Here is a 23,301-nt window from a genome sequence, read left to right on the forward strand (position 1 = left end):
GTCTCACCTCAGCCGGCCATTCGTCTGCGACCCAGTGGGTGCCAAAAATAGCAGCAAACCCTGAGCTAGCAGCCGCATCTGAAAACACTACAGGGGATTGGCTGGACAACTCAGGGATAAACAAAGACACCCCATTCCACTGGCAAAGAAAGTGGTCCCACATGTGAAGGTCAGCTAAGGCCTGACTGTCCAGACGCACTGGGCTGTCTTGTTCCGGGGCCGTGGCAAGGAGCACCAGCAAACGGGAGATGAATGACCTGCCTTGCGGAATGATGCGCATGGCGAAATTCAACATACCCAGTAGCGACTGTAAGTCCGCCTTGGTGACCACAGTTGTGACAGAAAACCTGTGAATGACTTCCCTAATTCTAACTAGCTTGTCTGATGGCAACCTGGCTAACATGTCCTGCGAGTCTAGCTCAATGCCCAGGAAGGTGATGACTGTGGACGGGCCTTCGACTTTCTTGGGGGAGACTGGTACACCTAACTGGGAGAAACACCTCAATAACTTCCCCAAACCTAGGGGAGCTGCCCCTGGCCTCTCAATCAGCAGGAAGTCATCTAAATAATGGATGACAAATTCGCAGCAGACTTTATGTTCTAAAATCCAATGAAGGGCCTGAGCCAACTGATCAAAGAGCCATGGGCTGCTCTTAGAACCGAAGGTGAGCTTGGTGGAGAAATAATATTGGTCCTTCCACTTAATGCCGTGCCACTGCCAGAGCGCTGGCATAATGGGAAGCAACTTAAAGGCGTCCGATATATCAGCCTTAGACAACATCGCTCCGGGCCCTAACTGCATAATAATGGCGATGGCCTAATCAATGGAAGAATACCTCATGCCCACTTCCTCAGAAGGGATAAGGGAGTTAAGACTAGGGACATGGGAACCATGTGGGGCTGACAGGTCGATAATAAGTCTCTCCTTCTTACTAAATTTGCCCGTGACCACCCCCACGAGACTAACTCTCCACCGCTGGAAGGGGGGCACTTTGAAAGGACCGATCAAGAAACCCTTACCCAACTTGGACTCTATTAGTTTGTCTACAGACTCAGGATTCCTGTCGGCAGACTGAAGGTTCTTGCACTCATACGTGTATTCAGGTGTCGTGATTAACCCCGTATGAAAGCCCTTACAGAATCCTGCAACCAGAAACTGCACGAACCCTGGATTATGGTGTCCTTGCAAAAACCTTTGTAAACAATCGGTATTGACCACACTCATGTAGGCTTTAACTGATTTTAATGAGCATGCGACTCTGGGGTGGGCCCTAAAGCAATTGGTACAGATGTGTAATAGACGGCATTGACCAAAATTACAAGACCCGTAGTTATAATTATTACAAATCTGGGCCCTACCCAACTGAACAATGGGCCTGCCTAACTTGTCGACTGAGCTGGGAGGTCTGAAAACATCGAGTGGCCCAGCCGACGAACCAGAAGGGTATGACTGGTGTACTGGCGGCTGATTTGTGGCACCACTCGGTAGAGTGGAAGATGGACTGACAGGCAGAACAGGAGGGAGCTTTCAGACCCGCAAAATGCCTGCAAAACAATTCTGTATCCAAGTTGGACCAATCTGTGACATATCCGAACTGAGTAAAAGCCGCTGCTGCCTTGGCTGAGAAAGAACAATGGTAATCATAAAACGAAACTCCTCCGTACTTATGACCCAACTCTGTAACGCGAAAAAGGTACAGATCAAGTTCCTCCCTCCTGTCCGGCCTAGCAGAACATATGACATCTCTGAAAAGGCTAAATGCCATGACAAATTCCGGGATGGTTAATTTGCGGTTAAGCCTGTGGTCACTGCCTCTCAGTACCACCGAGACTTCCCCGCAAGCTATAACTTTATTATCGGACAAATCCCTGGAGGCTATCAGTAAAGAAGCAAGGTTAACATCCCTACCCTCTAAGATGTCTTTCCTGACATTGGTCGGGACAAAATGAGAGGGAGCCACATTGGGAACGGCCAGGGTAGTACGGGTTTCCCCTACAGCAGAGGTAGTAGCGACCGGAACCTCAGGGGGGGCGAGCGGGAACGACCGAGTCGCGAGACTCAACTGACTCCAACCTTGCTTGTATGGAAGTAACAGCTGCCGTTAGGCCGTTCAGCATGACATGTAGCTGCGCAAGTGATGTTTGCACCGTGGACATGGGGAGAACATCTTGACTGGATGCCACAGAGTCTTTCCACAACCGATATAATTCCGCCTTCCTGGCGGCAGCCGGGAAGGGGATACCCCTCTTTGTTAGTTCCGACATGAGCCTAGGGATAGTCCATGCTCTCAGGGACGGTATACTGCCCCCTTCGGACATTCCTGACACATTCTCGTCCACAGATGCCTCGACGATGTCCGATGCGTGCGACATCACAGCTGTGGAAACAGTAACGTAAATGACCGGCTACACTGGACGACCACCGGCACCAGTGAACCTGCTCAGCAATGTATGGAAAGGTGCCCCGCCCCCGTGTAGCTCCGCACATTAACACCAGAAGGACCGTGAGGAAGTGGACCGTAACCGACACCCAGAAGTACCACACAGAGAGAATATGATATACTTACCGGCTTAGAAAACTACAGAATGACCACCGCGGAGAGCTTGTGAAACAATGCAACCTGAGCGTGAGACAGTGCATGAGACACAACCCCGCTTGTACGGCCTCTTCTCCCCCTTCCCCCACGTGTACCCCTACTACCTTGCCGACAAGCCACAACCTCAGGATGTAAGTAAGACAGACTAGGACCTGGAAGCAAAACAATAAGCATCAACCCTGGATGTGTACGCGTTGCAAAGAACCAAGCGAATAAGTAAGACATGAATGACGTAATCGTGAACCTTGTGTGCAGCCGGTAGGAGGAGGCTAGCCAGAGGCTAACATTTGTTCCCCCGGACCGACCCTAGTGTTATCACGGATCCCTACCTATCTATGCGGCACTGGCGGCCCGTGCCAGACTTTAATGCAGGTGAGGGGCGGGGCCACCGCGTCGCCCACCCCCCTCCACGATAACCGCGTGGGGAGCGCAATGCTCCCTGGCATCGTGGGACAGCACAGGGGGATCCTCTTCTGCGCGGTGGCCCCCGCCCCTACACCAACACCGTTCGTGAGCCACGTGGGGAGCTTACGCGACTCCCTGATAGAGCGCCCAGTGCGGGGGTGCCCTCCAACACTATGGGCCGACCCACCTGCCGGCTGGGCGCTTCTATCACGTGGGGAGCAGCGCAGCTCCCTGGCATGAACCGGTAAGGGGGAGCCCCATACTAACGTGGGCCCCGCCCCTACCGGTCAGTGAAATGTTGCCACGTGGGGGGCCGCACCGCTCCCTGGCAGAGCGCCCAGTGTGGGGGAGCCCCCCTTAGCCTAAGAGGCTGACCCTCCGCCGGCTGGGCACTCCACCACGTGGGGACACAGCGCAACCACCTGACAATTGAGCCGGGCAGGGGGAGGCCCTATACATCATGGCCCCGCCCCCCGCCGGTAAACAGACGTGCCACATGGGGGGCTGCACTGCTCCCTGGCAGAGCGCCCAGTGCGGGGGAGCCCCCCTTTGCCTAAGGGGCTGACCCTCCGCCGGCTGGGCACTCCACCACGTGGGGACACAGCGCAACCCCCTGACATAGAGCCGGGCAGGGGGAGGCCCTATACATCATGGCCCCGCCCCCCGCCGGTCAACAAACGAGCCACTTGGGAGGCCGCACTGCTCCCTTGCAGAGCGCTCAGTGCGGGGGTGCCCCCCTTTGCCTAAGGGGCTGACTCGCCGCCGGCTGAGCGCTCCGCCACGTGGGGAAACAGCGCGGCCCCCTGGCGTGTTACCGGAGCGGAGAGCTCCCCAAGCATGCTCCGCCCCCAGCTGCAAGGAGTGCATCTCACAGGCACCCAGAAGGGGGGAGGAGAGGAGCCCCTCTCCCGTAGCAAGACCGTCCGGAGCACGGGGTCCCCACTCACCAAGGGGCCGACCGCGCTGACCGGACTAAAACGGCTCCTTACCCTCGCCTGCAGGATCAATACCAGGTACGAGCGCACAGGGAACACTGTTACGTCGTACGAGGTGGGAGGGGCGCTAGCCGTTGAAGTAGGCAGCCCAGCCCCTCCCACAAATCCAGGCCAATGAATCGGCCTTACACTTCTATTCATTTCTATACATTTAGAAGTAGGGATGAATGAATGAATGACTGAATGAAAGATGTCTGGGCCGCTTCATTTGCTTCACTATGAGATCACTACACTGGCACTGAGTGGATGGGAACAGGGAAGCTAATGAGCATGTTAGTCCAGCAGTGAATGCAAGAGAAGGTGGACCAGAAGAATAAATAGCAGTGGATGCTACCAGAGACGAAAATGTAATATACATAAAAAGTCTAACACTTTAGGTAATACATTTGTTATACAGCAATTATCTAATGGGATGTCATTACAGAAGGTGCATAGTTCAAACATTGGAGTGTTATAACCATACATAGCTCAGTATGTGACAAAGGAATTTTTTTCGGTGGTCCTTATATACCCATATCACGCACTGCCTGTCAAGCCATGCACAATGCATAATTGATTATATCAGTTTTGATCTGATTGCCTCTTTTATGAGAGGAATTGTGGGTTGTATAGTAGGAAAGAGTTAAAAATGTATTTACAAGGACCATTTATAACTTTAAATGCGTATTGCTAGCATTTACATGCAGTCTCCACACTGATCTCATTACTATGCTAAATTGTACAGCACATAATGACTGACACCCAGACAAGCACTCTGCTCAGTCACTCAGCACAAGAACTGCTCCATGGAATAAATAGGGGAAAAAAGACTATTTATTTAAACCTAATATTGTTTTGTTACTCAACTTTACCATGTGAAGAAAAGCAAGATTTAGTCAATTAAATATTGCTATTACATAGAGTGAAACTGGCAGTACTTTTTGCCTGAAAGCTATATCTTAGGCTGAGAATTAAACATCAATCTCTCGGCTGGCAGCAGCTATTGGGCAAACAGCCAGATCCGCTGAGAGTGTGTATAACAAATAGTAGTCTGCCTGATTCATTTCACTCAGTGGAGATAGCATTACATCAAGAGACAGTAGAAATACTTTTCTATGTGCTAAGTTTTACATGTAGTAATATCCTAAAAGGTGCTGAGCACTATAACACAAGCTATGCAATAACTTTCAGTAAGGAAAAGCAAATTAAGAATAAGCATTAGCATTATTACTATTCTGCAAACTAATTAACAATTAAGTATGGCAAAATAAAGACCTTACTGTTTATATATATATATATATATATATATACTCACTTAAAGGGACTCTGTCACCACTTTCTAACCCCCACTTTTAAAACTATAGTTCTGTCCATGGAGCCCCTGTGATTACAATGGTGTTGTTATATGCGAAATCTGCTGGCTCGTTTTGATAAAAAAACCTTTTATCTAACCTGTCAATCATGAGGATAAGGTGCCCAGGGCATTTCTCCTGGTCTGAACATGCCGCCCGCCGCCGCCGCCGTTGGTGCCCAGCTCCTCCTCTGATCCTTTCAGCGCCGCCTGAATCTGAAGAAATACGCCTCCGGCTCTCCCTCAGTCCCCCCCCCTTTTCTAAAATTTCGCGCGTGCGCACAGGCCTGTGCCTGATGCGTCCGTGCGGACTTTACGATTCAGCCTCATTGAGCGAAGTGCGCATGCACATGCGCACTTCGCTCAACCTCCCGATAACGCGAACACTGCCGCACGCGCGGGATCTTAGAAAAGAAGGAGGGGGGACTGAGGGAGAGCCGGAGGCGTATTTCTTCACATTCAGGCGGCGCTAATTCAAGGCAGAGGAGGAGCTGGGCACCAACAGCGGCGGCGGCGGGCGGCATGTTCAGACCATGAGAAACGCCCTGGGCACCTTATCCTCATGATTGACAGGTTAGATAAAAGTTTTTTTCATCAAAACGAGCCAGCAGATTTCGCATATAACAACACCATTGTAATCACAGGGGCTCCATGGACAGAACTATAGTTTTAAAAGTGGGGGTTAGAAAGTGGTGACAGAGTCCCTTTAAAGAATTATTAGGAACATCATACTAATACGGTGTTGGACCCCCTTTTGCCTTCAGAACTGCCTTAATTCTACGTGGCATTGATTCAACAAGGTGCTGATAGCATTCTTTAGAAATGTTGGCCCATATTGATAGGATAGCATCTTGCAGTTGATGGAGATTTGAGGGATGCACATCCAGGGCACGAAGCTCCCGTTCCACCACATCCCAAAGATGCTCTATTGGGTTGAGATCTGGTGACTGTGGGGGCCATTTTAGTACAGTGAACTCATTGTCATGTTCAAGAAACCAATTTGAAATGATTCAAGCTTTGTGACATGGTGCATTATCCTGCTGGAAGTAGCCATCAGAGGATGGGTACATGGTGGTCATGAAGGGATGAACATGGTCAGAAACAATGCTCAGGTAGCCCGTGGCATTTAAACGATGGCCAATTGGCACTTAGGGGCCTATAGTGTGCCCAGAAAACATCTCCCACACCATTACACCACCACCACCAGCCTGCACAGTGGTAACAAGGCATGATGGATACATGTTCTCATTCTGTTTACGCCAAATTTGGACTCTACCATTTGAATGTCTCAACAGAAATCGAGACTCATCGGACCAGGCAACATTTTTCCAGTCTTCAACAGTCCAATTTTGGTGAGCTCGTGCAAATTGTAGCCTCTTTTTCCTTTTTGTAGTGGAGATTAGTGTAGTGGAGATTTGCTAGTACCATTTAATAGGAAACCTGTGACTTCTCATTTATAGTGATGAGCGGCAGTGGCAATATTCAAATTTGGAATATTTTGCAAATATTTTGTAGAATATTCATCATATATTCGCAAATTCGAGATTATATTCTTGATTGCAAAAATTGTATTATGTATTATTTGCGCAATGCCCACAAAATATTGGCGTAGGGTAGGCAACTTTTCTATTGATTGCTAGGGATGTTGCTAAGCTGTGACAAAGACTTCTCATTGACCCACAAGCTATAAGAAGGGAGTGATGATCACTTGATATAAATATTTGTCATTACAAGTATATAGCACTATATTCTAAATATTTGTGAATTCTCGAAGTGCCGATATTCGGGAAAAAAATTAACTTTTCGAATATTCGCACTCAACACTACTCATTTTCGCCTCGTCCTCCTAGACTCAAGCAATAGCAGCACCAGCCAATAGTAGTAGTAGTAGGCTTCCGAAAGTTGCAGCATTATTATTGAGAACAAAGAGGATGAGATTTGGAACTGGATGGTTCACTCCTCCTCTCAGTCACAGCAGGATAATGTGAAGGTCATCTCTAAGTCTGACACCATGTCTTGGAACCATGGGTCACAGCATTCTTTCTACTCTTCCTCCTTGCAACCTCAGAGAAGTTCAGTTTCAGTTGCCCCCTCCTATAGGAAATACAGACATCTGAATATGTACCTTTCTTAGATTATTTAGGATATAATCTTTCATGGCCTACCTTTCAGGTCCTGTAAGATTATAAATTCTGCCTTTAGGATATTTGGCACCAGAAACAAGTTAGGCTACTTTCACACTGGCGTTTCTGGGTCAGCTTGTGAGATCCGTTTCAGGGCTCTCACAAGCAGCCCAAAACGGATCAGTTCAGCCCTAATGCATTCTTAATGGATAAGGATCCGTTCAGAATGCATCAATTTGGCTGCGTTTGGTCTCTGTTGCGTTTTTTAGGCGGTCACTAAAAGGCAGCTTGCAGCGTTTTGGTGTCCGCCTGACGATGCAGAGCCAAATGGATCCGTCCTGACTTACAGTGTAAGTCAATGGGGACAGATCGGTTTTTCACTGACACAACATGGTGCAATTGAAAACAAATCCGTCCCCCATTGACTTTCAATGTAAGTCAAGAGGGATATTTTTTGAATGAATAATGCAAACAGATCCACTATGAACGTGTAAAGCGTTTGCATTATCGGTGCGGATCCGTCTGTGCAGATACAAGATGGATCAGCACCAAACGCCTGTGTGAAAGTAGCCTTAAATAGCGCAATCATATTCACGATGCACTGATAACTTTTTGGAGAACACATCCTGAAAATCCTTAAGGTATCCAGGTAATGGACCTTTCTATAGTTCCAGACCAGAGAGCTGAATGGATATTCAATGATTAGGACACAATGGACACCATTTAGCTAATTCCCCAGTACTCCAACTAAAGACAGTATCATGCACTTTCAACAAGGGTAATCCCAAGATGACATCAGTAGACAAATTTCTCATGACATATAAGGAACACTATTCAGAAAGAATAGAACTGACCATCATTACCAAATCAGGAGTCTTATGCTCAATAAACCTTCCGGTCAAAGGAGTAGTATCCCCCACAGAGACCGTAATGGGTTCAGGTAGTCTAGGTAATTTGAATCCCAAAGCTGACACAAAATCTAAATTAACCAAGATAGCTGCCCCAAAGTCCACAAAAGCTTAACCAGAAACTGACTTCTTAAGTAAAAACAGATTAACCAGCAGTAAAACCCTGCCAATTCTCTCAGGAAATACTTGTTAGTCTAAATGACCTCCCAGATAATCACTCAGATGCTGAAGTTTTGGCCTAGTAGATCAGGATCTCAAGTGATGTTCTGGACTCCTGCTGCAGTAGAAGCAGATGGCAGGTTTTAAGCGAATTTCTGATGAGACATGACCCTCACTTGCATGGGTTACTCTAATCAACCGATGCTTTGGACACAGATACTTGTAGGAGGTAAAGGTAGAAGGGTGGACAAGGGCAGATCTTTCTCGCTTACGTTCTCTAAGACGTCTATCGAGTGGAGTAGCTAAAGACATAGCCTTGTCTAGAGACCCTGGGGTAGAGTGGCTAACTAGAAGGTCTTTAAGAGTATCTGAAAGGCCGTCTAAACTGTGATCTAAGGGCCAGATCCTTCCAGCCAGAGGCAGTATAACACTTAAGGAACTCAGAGCAATACTCTCCACTGGTCGTCTGCCTTGACGTATGGAAAGAAGTTGGCCTTCTGCATTGGCTGCCCTATCTAGCTCATCATACAAGAGACAAAGGGTGGAAAAGAAACAATCAATGAAAAACAGTTCAGGAGAATTGGTAGGTAGTGAGAACGCCCACTCTTGTGAGTTCCCTTGAAGCAGAGATGTGATTATACCTACAGTACTCTCTGTGCTTCAGTACCAGAGGAGTAAATCATTTGTAGAAAATAAAGTTTGCAACTTTCTCTAAATGTCACAAAATGTTTATGGTCACCAGAGAAGCGGTCACGGTGCTTAAACTTAGGCTCTACTGGTGACAGAACAGTATCAAAAGAGGGGCTGGTCTGACGGAATTCTTGCTGCTAGAAGAAAATCTAAATTCATAAAAAATTCACCTTTTTTTTTTCCAGGAAACATCTTAGTTCTAGGAGACATCACAGTGTCACATACCAATTTTGAATCCAATTAGAACATATTTAATTTGTGTAGAATCAATTTGTGTCCTAAAATTCATCAAATCGGACACAATTTCTACTAGAAATGGGTTGTTGATCCAGGAAGTTATTCTGATTGCCTGATTGTAGTCGGGAAGGGATGTTTTCCCCTAAAGTGAGGAAAATTGGCTCCTACCTTACAGTTTTTTTTTGCCTTCCTCTGAATCAACTTGCAGAATAACCGGCCGAACGAGATAGACAGAGTTTTTTTTTTTTTTTTCAGTCTTATAGACTGTTGTACTATGTTACTATTTTAATATATAATGCCTCCTACTCAACTGATAATAAGGCCTCATACACACGGCCGTTCCATTGTGCAGCCATTCCGTGCATTGGGGACCGCAATTTGTGGTTCCCAATGCACGGGCAATGTCCGCACCACAAAAAAAATAACATGTTTTTTTTTTTTTTGCATTGTTGAGGCATGGAGAGAAACACCACGTAAGCACTCCGTAGTGCTTCAGTGGGGTTCCGTGCCTCTGCACCACAGCTCAGGATTGCGGACCCATTCAAGAGAATGCGTCCGCATCCGTGATGCTGGAAGCACATGGCCGGTGCCCGCATATTGCAGACCCGCTGTTTGCAGCTGCTGTATGCATGAGGCCTTAACAATTTGTTCACCTCTTATTTCTACCCTTTACTCCTTCTGCTGTACCTTGGTAAGCTCATATATAATCAAACCATTTTTTTTTTACTAGATTACACCAGGTTGTCTTCCTACACCTAGAGCAATAATTCAATTAGCTGATCTAGGTATGTTGATCCCCTCTGGCATAAAGCACCTGGCAGAACATGGCTTACCATCCCCCTTCCACATCTCTGACTTGGTTTATTTAAACTTTGCATTTTATGGTGCATTTTAGAAAAGTGCGAATCAGTTCGTCACAAACTATGTTCGTTACGAATTTCCCAAAATTTGTACGCCTGACAAACCCAAAGCTTTTCAGTTTTGCATCGGATGCATCCAGTTAAATGGCACACAGCACCATTTTACTTCACATGTTGGCAGGTAAAGGCGCAAGGGAGGAAGAAGAAGGCTCTGAGAGAAAGTGGGGTAGGGAGGGCTTGCCCTGATTGGCTCACAGGCCGACAGACTGCCTGGATGAGCCAACCAGTGCTGCGGCGGGCACAGAGGTGCCCTTGCAGTATGACTAGATCGTCATTCTGTGTTGGGCTGGTAATGAGGATGGATGGGTGTAGCAGTGTCTGACAGAAAATGGTCTTATGCTGAGATCCGTTTTTCTGGCGGGAAAAAAGTCCAAAAAAACGTATCTCAGACAGAAATGTCTCCAATAGATGACAACTGATGCAACAGAATCCATTTATTTCTATAGGATCCTTTTTTTTTCTTCTCTCCTTCTTCTGATGGATCAGAAGAACGGAAAGCTAAACGGTGATGTGAATGTACCCTTAGCGATAGTGTACAGTCACAATCAAGCTTCTATTCTAGTGTGAGGGATATTGAAGGGAGAGAGTAGACAGAAGACATGCATGGAATAGGAAAGTTTTGAGCCAGGAATAAGTAAGTAAGGAAGGAAGGAACAGAGGTTGGGTGTACCTGGCAGTGACTTCTAGCTGCAGTTACTGCCTGATAACAGCTGCTGCAGAACCTCAAAAGCAGCTAACTGCAAGAACATTTATTTTATTTTTCTACTCTAACAATAATGCAGAATTATTATATTATTATTATAATTTTTTTTTTTTTTTTTGGGGGGGGGGGGGGGGGGAGGGTAAGTTCAGAACTGTACAACACATGTATTACCAACCAGAGGATAGATTGAAGTTTTAGTGAAAACACCTGAAATACTAGACATAAATCTGTGTCAAGGCATCTCCAGAAAGTTCTCTAGTTTTTTTTTTTGTTTTTTTTTGTGAAATATAGCAATACAGAATACAAGTGTATGTGTTGCAATAAAGAGGATAGCGTTAAGAGTGATAATGTGAAATGCTAGGCTGCAATCTGTGTCAGTTGATGCAGTTGAGGAAGGCTGGATGGGCCGGAACGCGTCCTGTATTGTAATTTTGCTATGGAATGAAAGAATATCATGGATTGAAAATGAAGAGTCTGCTGAGTTTATTTTTTGAATCGTTTGATGGGGATTTCCCCTTCCCCAGCAGCGTAATTGAAGGATCGCAAGCTGTATGGTATGTTTCTGACCACCAGTTGAATTTTTTTTGGGGTGTGGGAGGTTTTGGAAAATAGCAATATATGTGTGCAAGGTGTGTCTTACAATACAGTGGGTAGTGTTTAACCCCTTAACGAGCTGCGCCATACATGTACGGCACAACTGGACGTGACTTAATGCCTAGTGTCGTACATGTATGGCGCGCTGATCGGGCGGGTGCAGGAGCAGTGCCGGCCCAATCTGCGGCAGGGGTCTAGAAGTCACTGATAGCTGGACCCCTGCTGTATGCGCGGGCATAGGTTAAAACACTGATGTTGGCACATTAACCCTTGATGTGCCCCGGTTAGCGATGACCGCGGTACGATCAATGTTCTTGCTTGGACCGGAGCAGTTATTTGGTCCCCTAGTTGCTATGACGGGGACCCAATGGCAGAGAAGGCAGCCCAATGCCTTCCTTAGGCATCGTGGCTGCCTTCCATGACAGATTGCGAGATCCAGACCCCTGACATTCAATAATACACTTACAGCCAATGCTTTACAATACAGAAGTATTGTAAAGCATTGCAAGGCCTCATGCACACGGTCGTTGTTTGGGTCCGCATCCGAAAGAAAAGTAGACATATTAGGTATTGCTGTGTCCGTATCGACCGACTCTATAAAACATATCACATGACCTAACCCCTTATGTGAACACTGTCAAAAAAATAAAATAAAAACTCTGCTAAAAAAACATCTTTTGTCACCTTACATCACTAAAAGTGCAACACCAAGCGACCGAAAAGGTGTATGCCCCCCAATATAGTACCAATCTTATCGTCACTTCATATCACAGAAAATGAGCCCCTACCTAAGACAATCACCCAAAAATTTTAACAAAAATTATGTATTTTTGAGACTATGAAGACACTAAAACATGATTTTTTTGTCTTATAAATGCTTTTATTGTGTTAAATGCGTCCGTAACAATCTGCTCTATAAAAATACCACATAACCTAATCCCTCAGGTAAACACCATAAAAAAGATAAAATAAGATAAAAAAGATAATAAAGATAAAAAAGTCATTTTTGTCACCTTACATCACAAAAAGTGTAATAGCAAGCGATCATAAAGTCATATGCACTCAAATATAGTGCCAATCAAACTGTCATCTCATACCGCAAATATGATACCCTACCTAAGAACCTAGGACAATCGCATAAAAAAATACTAAAACAATTATGGCTCTTAGACTATGGAGACACTAAAACATGATTTTTTGTTTTTGTTTCAAAAATGATATTGCTGTGTAAAACTTAAATACATTTTAAAAAGTATACATATTAGATATTGTCAAGTCCGTAATTACCTGCTCTATAAAAATACCACATAACTTAACCCATTAGGTGAACACTGTAAAAAAATAAAAAAATAAAATCTGCAAAAAATTTAAAATATTTACCACCTTATATCACTAAAAGTGCAACAAAAAACAATCAAAAAGGTGTATGCCCTCCAAAATAGTACTAATCTAACCGTCACCTCATCCCGCAAAAAATTATCCGCTATCTAAAACAATCGCCCCCAAAAAACTAAAAAAAACTATGACTCTCAGAATATGGAGACACTGAAAACTGATTTATTTTGTTTCAAAAATGCTGTTATTGTGTAAAACTTTAATAAATGAAAAAATTGTACGTAGATATTACCGCATCTGTAAGAACCTGCTGTATAAAAATATCACATGAACTAACCCCTCAGACGAACATGGTAAAAAAAAAGTTTAAAAAAAGCCATTTTTTGTCACCTTCCATCACAAAAGTATAATACCAAGTGATCAAAAAGTCATAGGCACCCCAAAATCATACCAATCAGTCATCTCATCCTGCAAAAAATTAGACCCTATCTAAGACAATCACCCCAAAAAAACAAACAAAAAAAACAAAAACACTATGGCTCTCAGACTATGGAGACACTACATAATTTTTTGGTTTCAAAAATTATATCATTGTGTAAAACTAACATAAATAAAAATAGTATACATATTAGGTATCGTTGTGTACATAAGAACCTGCTGTATAAAAATATCTCATGACCTAACCCCTCAGGTGAACATCGGAAAAAAAAAAAAAAAAAAAAAAAAAAAATGTTTTTTTTGTCATCTTAAATCACAGTGAAATACCAAGCCATCAAAAATCATATGCACCCTTATAAAGTACCAATCAAACGGTCAGCAAAAAATAAGACCCTACCTAAGATAATGACAAAAAATATATATATAATATATGGCTCTAAGAATATGCAGACACTAAAACTTCAAAAATGCTCCATTATGTAAAACTGAAACAAACAAAAAAAAGTATACATATTTGGTATTGTCGCGTTCATAACAACCTGATCTATAAAAAATACACATGATCTAACCTGTCAGATGAGCAGTGTATATAACAAAAATAAAATTGGTTCCAAAACAGTTATTTCTTGCAACCAAAAGTCATACCTACCCTAAAATAGTACCAATAAAACTGCCACCTTATCCCGTAGTTTCCAAAATTGGGTAATTTTTTGGGAGTTTCTACCCTAGCGGTGCATAAGGGAGTCTTCAAATGTAACATGGCAGCTTAAAATTATCCCAAAAACCGTATTACATTTCTTTCCTTCTGCACCCTGTCATGTGCCCGTACATCAGTTTACAACCACATACGGGGTGTTTCTGTAAACTACAGAATCAGAGCAATATATATTGAGTTTAGTTTGGCTATTAACTCTTGCTTTATTAGCAGGAAAAAAAAAATGATTACAATGGAAAATCTGCCAAAAAAGTGGAATTCTGAAATTTAATCTCCATTTTCCATGAATTCTTGTAGAACACCTAAAGGGTTAGCAAAGTTTGTAAAATCAGTTTTGAATACCTTAAGGGGTGTAGTTTCTAAAATGGCATAATTGTTTGGAGTTTCTACTCTAGGGGTGCATTAGGGGGTCTTCAAATGTGACATGGAAGCTTAAAATTATCCCAGTGAAATCTGCCTTCCAAAAACCATATGGCGTTCCTTTCCTTCTGCACCCTGCCGAGTGCCCGTACATCAGTTTATGACCACATATGGGGTGTTACTGTAAACTACACAATCAGGTAAATAAATACTGAGTAATTCTTGGCTGTTGACTATTGCTTTGTTAAAAAAATATATAAAAAATTGGAAAATCTGCCAAAAAAGTGAAATTCTGAAATTTCATCTCCATTTTCCATTAATTCTGGTGGAACACCTAAAGGGTTAACACAATTAGTAAAATCGGTTTTGAACACCTTCAGGGGTGTAGTTTCTAAAATGGGGTCATTATGGGATGGCTTCTATTATGTAAGCCTCACAAAGTGACTTCAGACCTAAACTGGTCGTTAAAAAGTGGGTTTTGGAAATTTTCAGAAAAATTTAAAGATTTTCTTCTAAACTTCTAAGTAGTCTTCATCAGTGCTCGGGTGCTCAAGTAGAACACTTTAGGATGCTTGGGTGCACTACAGAGCACAATGGAAGTCAATGGGAGAACCAGAGCATTAAACCAGGCACCCCTGCTCTGAAGAGGGGAGGGTGCCTGGTTCACAGGAAAAGGTCAGAAATTGATGGAAACACCACAGAAATGGTTCGGGAACAGCATGGGGAGGATGTCTGGATGCATCTTGGACTCCCAGGTCTCTGCTATTTACTTGTATATAAAGTGCAAGTGCTGCCAAAAATTACAAGGAAGAATCCCTCTGATAAAACCTGTATATCACATAAAGGAGGGCCTCATTCACATTGTTCAGGTAGTGGGACTCCTACACTCATAAAGTCTATACACTAAGTGAAAGGGCTGCCAAAAATTACAAGGAACCAGCACTACAATACACCATTTAAAGGAGGGCATCCTACATATCCTTGAAAAATTATGATTGATGGCCTGCTGGAGACCCTGAAAAACTATTGGAGCAAGGGTTTGCTGATTAGCTGACCATTTAAATATTAGGGGCGAGGGCCTGCTGCTGATCTGACTATCTAAAACATTAGGGGTGAGGGCTTGCTGGTGACCCTCAAAAACATTATGGGCGAGGGCCTGCTGGTGACCCTCGAAAACATTATGGTTGAGGGCCTGATGGTGAACCTCAAAAACATTATGGGCGAGGGCCTGATCATGACCCTCTAAAATATTATGGGTGAAGGCCTGCTGCTGAGCTGACCTTCTAAAACATTAGGAGCAAGGGCAGCCTAATAAGCATGTTGATATGATGGAGGATGAGAAAAGGGAAATTGAACCATATACCCTTTTTAGTGGTGGAAGGGGTGCATGGGACTACAGTGTATTCAAAACACTGTAAAAGCCAAATTTAGAGTGCCTTTATGTTCAGCCGCTTTCCTCTGGTGGAGTCAACTAGTCAGTGTTTTCAGTTTCAATCGCTGCTGCAGAGTTGCCAGACCAGTGGTAGCTGTCGATGACTTGTGGAAATGGCCACACGTGCGGCACACCTTCACCAGTAGCTTAGGCAAAATATTTTCTTTTACATTGTGTGGATTGTCAGATGAGGGTGTATCATTTACCTGGGAAAACATGGCACCAGGATGCACCAGGGGAAGAAGGCAAGCTGGTAGATTGATACTTTGGGCAATTTTCTGCTGGAAAACTTTTGTCTCTAGCATGCATGTGGATCTTCAACATACCAGTTACCTTATTTATTTATTTTATGCACATAGAGTATATAGCGCTGCCATATTCCGCAGACATTTACAGACATTAGCATCAAGCTGTACCCAATGGGGCTCTCAATCTAAGTTTTCCATCAGTATGTCTTTGGAGTGTGGAAGAAAACCCATGCAAACACGTGGATAACATACAGTCCTGATCAAAAGTTTAAGACCACTTGAAAAATGGCAAAAAATCATAGCATGGCTGGATCTTAACAAGGTTCCAAGTAGAGCTTCAACTTGCAACAAGAAGAAATGGGAGCGAGACAAAACATTTTTTGAGCATTCAATTTAACCCCTTAAGGACATAGGACGTACCGGTACGCCCTATTTCCCGAGTCCTTAAGGACACAGGACGTACCGGTACGTCCTGACTTAAAATCGGCATTCCGGCGCCGCGGGGGTTAATCGGAACGGGACGCCGGCTGAAATCATTCAGCCGGCATCCCGTAACAATGCAGGGGGGGTCATTTGACCCCCTGTATCGGCGATCGCAGAAAACCGCAGGTCAATTCAGACCTGCGGTTTTCTGCGTTTCCAGTCCATTCGGGTGTCCTGTGACCCGATGAACTGGAAAAAGACTGCGATCGGTGGCGTAATTATACACCACCAATCGCAGTCCGAGGATTTGAGGAGGCGGTGCTGGCCCTGGTGCTGAACGCCGCTGTCCAGGGTGCTGATTGGTGCAGGGGAGAGAGGCGCGAGATTCAAACTTCCTGCGCTCCTCTCTCCCCTCTTCTTCCTGTCCAGCACCCTGACCGTGCAGCATCGTCCAGCACCAGCTCCTGTGTCCCCCTAATCAGCATCCATCACCCTCCTGCACCCATCGCCACCCAGGTAGGTTAGGGTCAGTGAGGGAGAGGCACCGTTAGGCAGGGAAAGAAGGGAAAAGTTAGTTAGGAAAAAAAAAAAAAAAAGTACTTTTATTCCCAAACTTCCTTCTATCCATCTATCCATCTATCCATCTAACACTAACCCTGCCACTTGCCCCCCCCCCCCACAAATTTTGTGTGTACGAGGGGCGAGATTGCCGTATTCAACCCCCAGAATGTCCCCCCACTCTGGGTGTTAGCGGGAAACTCGTGTGGGACCTTATGTACCCACTGCTGGATAAGGGTTACCACTTGTACGTGGATAACTTTTATACCAGCATTCCCTTGTTCAGGTCCCTTGCCGCCAGATCCACGTTTGCTTGTGGGACCGTGCAGAAAAATCAACACAGCCTCCCTGCCTACACCCTCCAGGTACCTATCCCCAGGGGTGAGACCCGTGCCCTTACCAGTGGAAACATGTTGCTGGTCAGGTATAAGGACAAGAGGGATGTCCTTATGCTGTCCACAATCCACGGTAACCGCACCACCCCAGTCTCTGTGCGAGGTACCACGGCAACGGTCCTCAAGCCCGATTGTATCGTCTACTACAATCGGTATATGGGAGGAGTTGATCTCTCTGATCAAGTCCTCACGCCATATAACGCCATCCGCAAAACCCGGGCATGGTACAAAAAAGTTGCGGTCTACTAGGTGCAGGTTGCCATGTACAACTCTTTTGTACTATCCCGAAGCGCTGGCAGCACAGGGACATTCCTCCAATTCTATGAGGCAGTCCTCAAGGACCTGATCTTTTCGGACCGGGAAAGAGCAGGCCGGAGTACCTCGGGAACTGGAGGCGCCCGGGTCGTCCCTGGCCAACACTTTCCAGGTGTGGTCCCCCATACTGGAGAGAAGGGACGAACCCAAAAAAAGTGCTGAGTCTGTCACAAGAGGGGGATGCGGAAGGACACCACTACTCAATGTCACACGTGCCCCGATCATCCGAGCCTCTGCATTATCGATTGCTTCAGGGAGTATCACACTTCCATGTAGTACTAAATTTGTATAATCCCCAACAGTTCACTAGAGAACATAAAACACTATGGCTCTCAGACTTTGGAGACACAGAAACAATTTTTCTTTCCCCCCAAAATATTAGTTTTAGTGCAGGCATCCTCAAACTGCGGCCCTCCAGATGTTGTAAAACTATAACTCCCAGCATGCCCAGACAACCTACAGCTATCAGCAGGGCATGGTGGGAATTGTAGTTTTACAACATCTGGAGGGCCGCAGTTTTAGGATGCCTGCTTAGTGTCTCCAAAGTCTGAGAGCCATACATATTGGGCATCGTCGCGTGCGTAAAAGTCGTCGCTATAAAAATAACCTTTGACCAAACTCCTCGGATGAACGGTGTTAAAAATATAAAATAAAAACTGTGCCAAAACACCCATTTTTGGGCAAAATTTCAATTTGAATCCATTTTGCCGGTAATAAAGCAAGGGTTAACAGCCAAACAAAACTAAATATTTATTGCCCCGATTCTGTAGTTTGCAGAAACACCCCATATGTGGTCGTAAATGGCTATATAGCCGCACGGCAGGGCATAGAACGAAGGGAACTCTATACGGTTTCTGGAAGGCAGATTTTGATGGACAGTTTTTTTTTTTGACACTATGTCCCATTAGAAGTCCCCCCTGATGTAGCCTAGACTAGAAACTCCAAAAAAGTGACCCCATCTAAGAAACTACACCCCTCAAGGTATTCAAAAGTTACTTTACAAACTATGTTAACCCTTTAGGTGTTCCACAAAACTAAATAGCGAATGTAGAAACAATTTTAGAATTTAATTTTTTTGTTACATTGCCTCAAAAAAGAGTAATATAAAGCAACCAAAAATCTAATTTACCCCAAAAATAGTCCCAAAACAACAACCACCTTATCCCGTAGTTTCCTAGATGGGGTCACTTTTATGGAGTTTTTACTCTAGGGGTGCATCAGGGGGCTTGAAAGGGTACATGGTGTAAATAAACCAGTCCAGCAAAATCTGCCTTCCAAAAACCATATGACGTTCCCCTTCTTCTATGTCCTGCCGTTTAGCCAAATAGTAGTTTACAACCACATATGGGGTGTTTCTGCAAACTACAGAATCAGGGCAAACCATTTTGAGTGTTGTTTGGCAGTTAACCCTTGTTTTACTCCTGGAACAAAAATTGATTATACTGGAAAATTTTCCAAAAAATTGAAATTTCAAAATTGTTTCTCCATCTGCCATTAACTCTTGTGGGAGACCTAAAGGGTTAATAAAGTTTGAAAAAACTGTTTTGAATACCTTGAGGGGTGTAGTTTCTAGAATGGGGTCATTTTTGGGAGGTTTCTATTATCTAAGCCTCACAATATGACTTCAAACCTGAACTGGTCCATAAAAAGGATTTTGAAGATTTCTGAAAAATTTCTAAATTTGCTTCTAAACTTCTAAGCCTTGTAACATCCCCAAAAAATAAAATATCATTCCCAAAATGCTATAAACATGAAGTAGACATATGGGGAATGTAAAGTCATCACAATTTTTGGGGGTATTACTATGTATTACAGAAGTAGAGAAACTGAAACTTAGAAATTTGCTAATTTTTCAAAAATTTTGGTAAATATTGTATTTTTTATGCAAAAAAATTTACTTTTTTGACCCAATTTTAGCAGTGTCATGAAGTACAATATGTGACGAAAAAACAATCTCAGAACGGCCTGGGTAAGTCAAAGCGTTTTAAAGTTATGAGCACTTAAAGTGACACTGGTCAGATTTGCAAAAAATTGCCTGGTCCTTAAGCTGAAAATGAGCCTGGTCCTTAAGGGGGTAATAAAAAAAATGAATAAACTGAAACAGGCTGTTTTTCAGATGATCAAAAGTTTAGGACCACACCTCCAAAAAAAAAACTAAACCCCCCCAAAACAGAAATCCAACTTCCAAACATGAACTCATAACTGAACTAGTAATGAGTACCTCTGCCGTTATTGTTTATCACTTCAAAAATTTGTTTCAGCATGCTTGATGCAAGCGTTTCCATGAGGCGAGTGGGAACATTTCTCCAAGTGGTGAAGACGGCCGCACAAAAGCCATCTACTGTCTGGAACTGTTGTCCATTTTTGTAAACTTCCCTTGCTATCCATCCCCAAAGGTTCTCCATTGGATTTAGATCAGGGGAACATGCAGGATGAGCCAAAAGAGTGATGGGATTCTCCTGGAAGAAGTCCCTTGTCCTGCGGGCATTGAGTACTGTAGCGTTGTCCTGTTGAAAAGCCCAGTCGTTACCACACAGACGAGGGTCCTCAGTCATGAGGAATGCTCTCTGCAACATCTGGACATAGCCAGCGGCCGTTTGACGCCCAGGCACTTCCTGAAGCTCCTTTGTCCCACTGAAGGAAAAAGCACCCCAGATCATTATGGTGCCCCCTCCACTGTGGCGCATAGAAAGCATCTCAGGTGGGATCTGCTTGTCATGCCAGTAACGTTGGAAACCATCAGGACCATCAAGGTTAATTTTTTTCTCATCAGAGAATAAAACTTTCTTCCACCTTTGAATCTCGAGCAGTTCTGTGGCGTTCAAGGAGACGAGATCTTTGAAGAAGATTTTTGTTTTTGAAGCCCTTCAGTTTCAGATGCGGTCTGATGGTTATGGGGCTGTAGTCAGCACTAGTAAGGGCCTTAATTTGGGTCGAGGATCGTCCAGTGTCTTGACAGACAGACAATTGGATCCTCCGACTCAATGCTGATGAAATTTTTTGGGGTCTTCCACTTTACTTTCTTGTTCCATAACCCTCAGGATCATTTAAGAAATTCCAAATTACTGTCTTACTGCGTCCCACCTCAGCAGCAATGGCGGGCTGTGAGAGACCCTGCTCATGCAGTTCAACAACCTTACCACGTTCAAAAAGGGAGAGTTTTTTTTTTGCCTTTGCTATTACAACGTGTGACTGCCTGACAGAAAATGACAATGAATCCACATCTTTGCACAGATTTGGCCTTTTAAATGAATGTGGTCCTAAAATTTGGATCAGCTGAAAAACAGCCTGTTTCAGTTTAATCGTTATTTTCAATTAATTGAATGCTCAAAAAATGTTTTGTCTCACTCTCATTTCTTCTTGTTGCATGTTGAAGCTCTACTTGGAACTTAATGTAAAATATGATTTTTTTGCCATTTTTAAGTGGTCTTAAACTTTTGATCAGGACTGTATAAACTCCATGCAGATGATGTCCATGGTCGGAATCTAACCAAGGACCTCAGCGCTGCAGTCACCAGTCACCAGGCCCCAGTAATAACCAATGAGCCACCGTGCTGCCTTAATCTTACATTGTAAAGACCAAGTAGACCGTTTCATGGTAAAAGATGATTCAGGAATAGTTTGATGAACATGACTAAAAGTTCAATATTCTTACTTAACCTCTAAATTCCCCAGATCTGAATCCAATCAAGCATCGTTGGGATGCTCTAGAAGAACAATCAGATCCATTGATCCCAGCCTCATAACTTACAGAACTTAAGGCAGAACACTAGCATAATGGCACCAGATTCCATAGGACACCTTAGAGGTTTTATGGAATCAAGGCCTTAATAGTCAGAGCTGTTTTGGCAGCATGTGGGGCACAGTGTGCCTATACAATATTAGATGGATTTAGTGCTACAGTTATCATGTCAATCATTATCTGTCAATACCATGTATTATATAACGATGGCATATACATTTTTATAATTTAGAATCATAATAAATTGAATATAACTGCAGTTTTATTGACAAAAGTATAAATGCTACATAAGTATACATAAGAAATTCTGTAGCAAATAGAATAAAAGCAATAAAGCTTTGCCGTCAGGTTATCCACAAACATGATTTAGCAGTTGCAGTGGATACACTTTGTTTTCTGAAAATACAATTTTTAACCTTGATTTAAACTACAGCTTATGACTTGACACTACATCTTTGTAAGTTTCATGTTACTTGAAAATATATGGATTTGTATTTGTAGTATTTGCAAATGCTAAGTATTGCCTGCCTTTTAAAGTTATTACACTTGCACAGACAATAAAACAATTTTGTTGCAATAAAATTTTCCACCTTGTCCTCCAAAGAACATAACGTTCTTCATGTTGATTTATTTTATATTACAATACTAGCTGAAGGACCTGCCTTCGCACGGGTATATTTAATCTATTTCATTTAATGTTTGTGTGTGTCGTTAAAAGATATCATCTGCATCCACTATAAGGCTCCATTCACACGTCCGCAATTTCGTTCCGCATTCTGAGGAACGGAATTGCGGACCTATTCTTTTTTATGGGGCCGCACGTCTTCCGCCCGCACTTCCGGGGCCGCATTTCCGTTCCCGAAAAAAATTGAACATGTCCTGTTCTTGTCCGTAATTGCGGACAAGAATAGGCATATTCTATTAGTGCCGGCAATGTGCGGTCCGAAAAATGCGGAACGCACATTGCCATTGTCCATGTTTTGTGGATCTGCAAAACACACTACGGACGTGTGAATTGACCCTTACAGTGACATCCACAGCCCCCACCCCTTAACACTAACCCCCCACAGTGCCCCTTCTCCTTAAAATGTGACTTCCACAGAAGCCCACCCCCTTACCTTTGACCTGTAGAGCAGCCTGTCCCTTTAACAGTGAGTTCAATAGCACACAAATGTTGTACACAAACAGAAGAGGATTCTTTATGGTAAGAGCAGTGAGACTATGGAACTCTCTGCCTGAGGAGGTGGTGATGGTGAGTACAATAAAATGGGGACATTTTTTTTGCCTTCCTCTGGATCAACTTGCAGGATGACAGGCCGAACTGGATGGACAAATGTCTTTTTTCGGCCTTATGTACTATGTTACTATGTTCCTATGTTACCCCAGTCCCTTGACAGTGACCTCCACAGGGGCCCGCCCCCTTAACAATGACCTGTACAGCACTCGCCCCTTAACACTGACCATAGGTTACAGTCCCCTAACTGATCTCCATCATTCCAGGCCCCCTTAACAGAGACCTCCACAGCGACTGCCCCTTTAACAGTAACTGCCACAGTACCCCGCTCCCTTGACAGTGACCTCCACTGTACCCCGCCAAGTGACCTCCACAGAGCTCTGTTCCCTTAAAATGTGACTTCACCAACACCCCACCCCCTCCCCTTAACAGTGACCTCTACAGC

This window comes from Bufo gargarizans, chromosome 1 (genome assembly GCF_014858855.1).
Source record: "Bufo gargarizans isolate SCDJY-AF-19 chromosome 1, ASM1485885v1, whole genome shotgun sequence".
In the NCBI taxonomy this organism is placed as follows: Eukaryota; Metazoa; Chordata; class Amphibia; order Anura; family Bufonidae; genus Bufo; species Bufo gargarizans.